Source organism: Sinocyclocheilus rhinocerous, unplaced genomic scaffold, assembly GCF_001515625.1.
Source record: "Sinocyclocheilus rhinocerous isolate Xijiao unplaced genomic scaffold, SAMN03320098_v1.1 scaffold148, whole genome shotgun sequence".
Classification (NCBI taxonomy): Eukaryota; Metazoa; Chordata; class Actinopteri; order Cypriniformes; family Cyprinidae; genus Sinocyclocheilus; species Sinocyclocheilus rhinocerous.
The window spans coordinates 2,711,716-2,717,715 of record NW_015653472.1 but is presented as its reverse complement, the minus strand read 5'-3'; the positions used below and the strand labels follow the sequence as shown (position 1 = coordinate 2,717,715).

Here is a 6,000-nt window from a genome sequence, read left to right as displayed (position 1 = left end):
GGCTTTCACCGTGGACGAAGCAGAGTCCAGCCCGGGGTCGTCACATGTGGTTGCCGCAAGCCCGCCCGCCGCCGCTCATTCAAGCCGGCCTCCGCTCACTCTGCTGTGCCAGAGGAATGGGACTCTTAAACACGCATAAATCAAAATCTGCCATTCAAAATAGAAAACATGCGTCAATTAAAAAGACACTATAAGTCATTATAATCAGTAATTATGTTCCCACTGGATGCAACAAATGCCTCGTTTATAATGGGATTTAATGTTTTTGTCTCATCGCTCCAGCCGAGACACGGCATCACAATATGGTAAGGGGCGTAACATTTCTGTCACACGCTTAAGGTATTCGGCCAATCACAACGCACTGGATAGCTCTCTCCTTTTTTTTTTTTTGGCCATACAGTGAAAGTCAGTGGGGTCCAGTGTGGTGGGGTTTTTGTAAACTAAAACTATTAAAAATCATTTTCATTAATTGAAATAAAGCTGAAATAAAAATATAAATTATAGATGAAAACTTACTTATTTTAATTCTGTTAGTTGTCAAGGCTATATTTCTATTTAAGTTTTACAAGCTAAATAGAAATATAATAAAAACTAACAAAAATGACAAATGCGCATAACAAAATTACTAAAACATACCAATTGTATAAAACGTAAAAATACTTCAAATTAAAATGAATACGCAAAAAGCTAATTCAAAATATTAGAATAAAATAATTAATACAGTTTTCTTTTGGACCCTATTGACTTGACTTTCATTGTATGCACAAAAACAGTTGAAACATTCTTCAACATATCTTCTTTTGTGTTCCACTGAAGACGTAAAGACAAAATGTCATACAGGTTTGAAACACCCTGGGGATGAGTAAATAATAACAAAATACTCTACGGTGGGAACCAGAAATGGTTAATCAGAATATTCTGACGTCAAATCCAATTATCTTTGCCTTGTCTTCAAGTACATGAGAGCAAACAGGATGTGGCCCTCCCACTGGTTGCCCAGAAAAGAGCTCTTCTCTCTCACAGATACACTCGTTGAAGAGTTAAAAGCAGATAGTGGAAGTGTGGTTACTGGCTGGAGTGGAGGATATCCTGCAAACTACAATGGATCCCACCCAGATAACTGTAGCTGGCATTTAAAACGGGCTGAGAGAATTCTCGCAGCGATCCGTGTCTTCATACACAGATGTTGATCATATGCAGCGTTGCCTCTGGCTCAGTGGTTCACTGTCAGTGTTCTGCTGTGCCAGAGGAATGGGACTCTTAAACACGCACAAATCAAATCTGCCATTCAAAATAGAAAACATGCGTCAATTAAACCGTGACTCCTCCAGCTGGGGTATTTTTTACTGAATCTCATATTTCATAAATGTTCAGTATATCATAGCTGTTTTTATGCATCTAACTTTCTAATTTGCACCTGTCACTATATGTAAAATCTGTGTACCGAAATCATACCGAACCGTGACGTTAAAACCGAGGTACGTACGGAACTGTCATATTTGTGTACCGTTACACCCCTAGTGGTGACTGTCAGTTAATGTACATATGGCAGAAATGTACAGAAAAATCAATTAAGACTTAATCAAACAGACGATGAACACTATTAACAGCAATTATTATATGATGCAATCAAACTTATTGCAAAATGTGGTAGTTCTGTATGTTGTTTCAGGGTTGGCATCATCTGAGGTCCTCCTCTGCTTTCCTTCTTATGTTTTGTTCTTTAATTGTTTCCCCACTGTCCTTGAAGTAAAATCTCCTCCACACACGTCCTGTCTCTCTCCTCTTGTTCCATTCACTCTTTGCACAATGATTTTCCTGTGACACTTTGACTCCAGTTCCTGATGCTGCTGTTCTTTGTTCATGTCTCGGTCCTCTTGGGACATCTTGAGCCCTGGGCAGCATGAGTACAGTAGGTCGTGTTCTCAGCTGAACGCTTCAGTTATGTTGCTTTATCTTCAAAACGGTTGCTTCCAAACAATGGAACCATTTAATCTTAGCTGCATATTTTGTAACACCCTGTTTTACTCTGTTGGATTTTCCAAGTACTTAGAGTTATGTCAGTGACATATAAGAGCGTATACGATAAAGACAAAATGTTCTAAAAGAAAGAGAGAATCTAGTTTGTGCCAAATATTTAGAATTGTAGTCTTTGTATTCATGTTGGTTTCATATGGTTTTGGAAAAACTTGTATCCATTTTTAAGATAATACAATTTAATGTCAATGTAATGGCTCATGTGGTGTAACAAAGCAAAAAATAATACAACATTTTCATGAATACATGTGAATATTATTCAAGGTGACTTAATTATTTATGTACAAATATTTAAAAATGTAATTTTCAAAATGTAAACCATTTTTAACAGATATCATGTTTATTAATGTATCAATTTATATCATATTGAGAATAATATTTAACAATAATTCATAAATATCATTCATTTTTTGACAAGTCACACCACAAGCCATTTCAACCCTTTCCTTTCTAGAGGGTTCCAAGAGGTCCACAGAATGACTTAAATATTTAAATTAATAAATCGATGCTAATATATTAAAGTAACCTAAAATCAAGATGTATACTTAAAAGATGTATAATTATTCCTTTTCTCCCCTCAATAACGGTTGATTTTGTTCAAGAACATACAGTTTTTGAAAACAAAATGAATTGTGCTTAATTAATTTATTATATTAATACATCCAAAGTCTGTTAATAAAAAAGTTTAAAAACAAGCATCTTTGTCATGATTACAGTTAAAATACCTGAAAATTTGGAATTTTGTCACAATGGTCGAAAACCACTACTCTATGACATCATTTCCTGTTTTTTTATTTTATTTTGTGTTTCTGCATGTTGGCTGCCCCACATTAATTTTCACTTCTAATTTATGCATTCACACATTTGCTTGTATGATCTCAGAGCAGTAAACACGAGCTAAACCGGTTACGCACTGCCATGCTTGCAGTGTGAAAATCTGTTTAGTTCCAGAACGACAACAAGATGCCCTGCCAGCTGGCTTTGTGGCATTATGATGGATGGAGTTTTTCCCCTCGCAAATGCACATTTGACATTTGGATGGTCTGTGTCTGAGAATAGACAAATCAGTGAATCTCCATCCAATTCTGCATTCCACAGAGCTGCAAAATAAGACAAGAAGACTACTTTGAGTGTTTGATTCAGTGTGAAGGGTTCTTGGAGGGAGGAGGAGGAGGAGGAGAGAGGGGAATGAAAGTCGAGTTGAAAGACTCATGCTTTAAAGGCCAGACAGGCCGCATTGGCTCAATCAGCTCTTTGTCTTCTGCACAGGCCTCCGTGTGTCCCGTCGAGGGCTCGGCCCACAAAGCTGCCAAAGTTATGCTGTTGTATAGCGAGAAGAGTTTATGACTTAAGGATTTGGAACGCTTTCAATGCCTTTTCCCTTGTCCGAATGCGGTTTCAGTGCCCTCGCTGGCGTTCGACTGGGGATTTCCTAAACAGAAAGTATGAATGGGGCTTTGCCCTGTTTTAGAGCGAGAATGTGGTTTTCTGAGTTGCAGCCTTATTAGTGAGAACTACCGAGACGAGATTACAGGCACTGGGCAGGCTGAGCCGTCCAAAGAGAGAGGCTGATGCTTTTACAGTGTGCCCTCACAAGCGATTCGATTAATCATGAGTCAGTGCCAACACTTTGACGGGACTATTTGATGTTCCCTTTCCTCTGTCAGTATTTTCTGTTACGTCACAGTTAGGAGTGGAACGGTTCAACTTTCTCACGGTTCGGTTTGCATCACGGTTTTAGAGTCACGGTTTCGGTATGGTTCGGTATTTGTGCTATGTTTAGGCAAAAACTATACGAGGCGCGGGTTTGCGCGCTTCGGATGAGCGCACGCACAAATCTTATCACTGCGCGCACGAGCTCGCGTCCTCTGGCTCTTACATTTTTAAAGGGGTCATATGATGTTGCTAAAAAGAACAAGAGTGAATGGTTTGTCCACGTTTTTTTTTTCTTTTCATCGTTGTTGTTGTAATGTAGTGGGAAGCCAGAATGCGCATCCATCAACAGAAACATATATTAGCCGAACCCTGTCTGTTTTACGTGTTATTTATAGCAAACCATATTACAGATGCGTTGTCAGATTTAAGTTGAACCGCGGTCCTAGCACGTGCTGAACCGTGTGTGGAGAACCGTATGGTTCGATTTTTTTCCGCCAACCCTTCCACCCCTAGTCACAATAGACAGACTATTACAGCCTGGACAAAGGCAGTCAGTCAAGACCTTCTGGCACTCTTAAAGTGTCTGCTAAATGATTAAATGTAAATGTAAATGTACTTTGTTTTTATCCCTCTCTGTCCTTTAATGACCAAAGTTAACTTTCTTCGCGGTAATGAGAGCAGGAGTGGAGGTTGCCATTAAGGAAGCAGGCGATCGTGTATCAATGTATTGCGCAATTAGAAAAGAATTAGCTCTGGGCCACTTTCTTTCCCAAATCCTGTCAGCAGTAAGTGCTAATTTCCAATAAACCATGTGTGCATGACAAATACATTTGACCGGACTGTGACAGCAGGTGTCCAGATGGTGTGAAAAGCAAGTGAATTAATCTCTGTGTTATTTTATCAATTGGAATAAATCTATAAAGGCATTAAGAAGAGTAAAAGGTCAGAATAGTCTGTTAGGGATATATGTGACTGTGTATATAAGCTGCGTGTCCATTTGGCAGTCGCATTAAACATGACTGCTGGAGAACTGTGGCGCGTGGCAGCTAACTGCAAGAAAGAGCACAAATATTGACTTCCTTTCTCAATTCAGTTTGACAAACTGAAATCGGGTAAACCTACCCAGGCGAGCTGCCGGGAGGGCAGTAAAAGGGCTGGAGCTTTTTAAAGGTTGACTTACTGTGAGGCTGTAGGCACAAGCTAATAGCATATATTTGTTTTTGTTATTGAACGGCAGCTTTTGCAGAAGAATTGGCACTGTCAATGCTGGAACCTTTTCTGAATAAATTTTGTAGTGCTGTAGTTTTCAATTATTATTTGTCCTTTTAATGACCAAATTCGTCTGGTCATTGACTGGCGTGCCTCCACCCAACAGTTGTCTTTAGAGCATGTTTGATATTGTTGTTCACCTACATGTTTATTCATGTCATTTTTTAGGTCTTAGTTTGTTTAGGCTGGTCTTTTTCATCTCCCATTTAGTCAGCCAGCTGGACTCCCAGACTGAAAAGTGGCCAAAAAATGTAAAACCAGCAAACAGACTTAGACTGATTTATGAGTTTTTTTCTTCCCCAGCTGTAAACATCATAAACTTCACATTTTCAGCTAAGCAATATCACACAAGTATGATCTACCTGTACTGTATATTGATTATATTATATTTTTTATGTATTCATCAGTATTGGATATATCTGTAGAAATTGTATATTTAAGTTCATGTTAATGTTTACATTTATATTGTCTTGAAAGAAAGAAACTTCTGTCATCTAATCCTCAGTTAAAGTTCAATTTTAAAAACACTAATAATTGAATAACACTGTGAAATGTAATCTTTAGTAGATTTTAAAATGAATATCCATTTTTTTATGCTGTACATTTATAGTGATGTCTGAATTCAAGTGTAGTTAATTTAATATGACTTATTTTAGTGTTTAGTGTTTTATTTTTGATTTATTTTGACAAAACAGTGCAGAATTGTATTATTGGACATTTATAGTCCGTATATTTAATGATCAGCCATAACATGAAAATAATGATCAGCTTTCTGACATAATTATAATACCATTGCTTAGAACTAACTTTTGTATAGTAAAAAAGTTTAAAGAATAAATTTATATTAATAATTTCTATATGTAATATGAAATCTATAAAATATTTTTAAAAAAAAAAATTACAAATTGTAATTTACAATTCATAAAAGATAACATTGTAAAGATAATTATTGTAGTATATTAGCAATAATATTAAAGGGATAGTCCATCCAAAAATTAAAATTCACCCATGATTTACTCACCCTCAAGCCATCTTAGG

The 6,000-nt window shown here is 37.1% G+C and overlaps 1 protein-coding gene across 1 annotated transcript in view; it reads left to right on the top strand.

Moving 5' to 3' along the window:
- The window catches only part of LOC107716070 (basement membrane-specific heparan sulfate proteoglycan core protein-like), a 107,246-nt gene that overhangs the window by 39,096 nt on the left and 62,150 nt on the right, over positions 1-6,000 (top strand). The window lies entirely within an intron of this gene.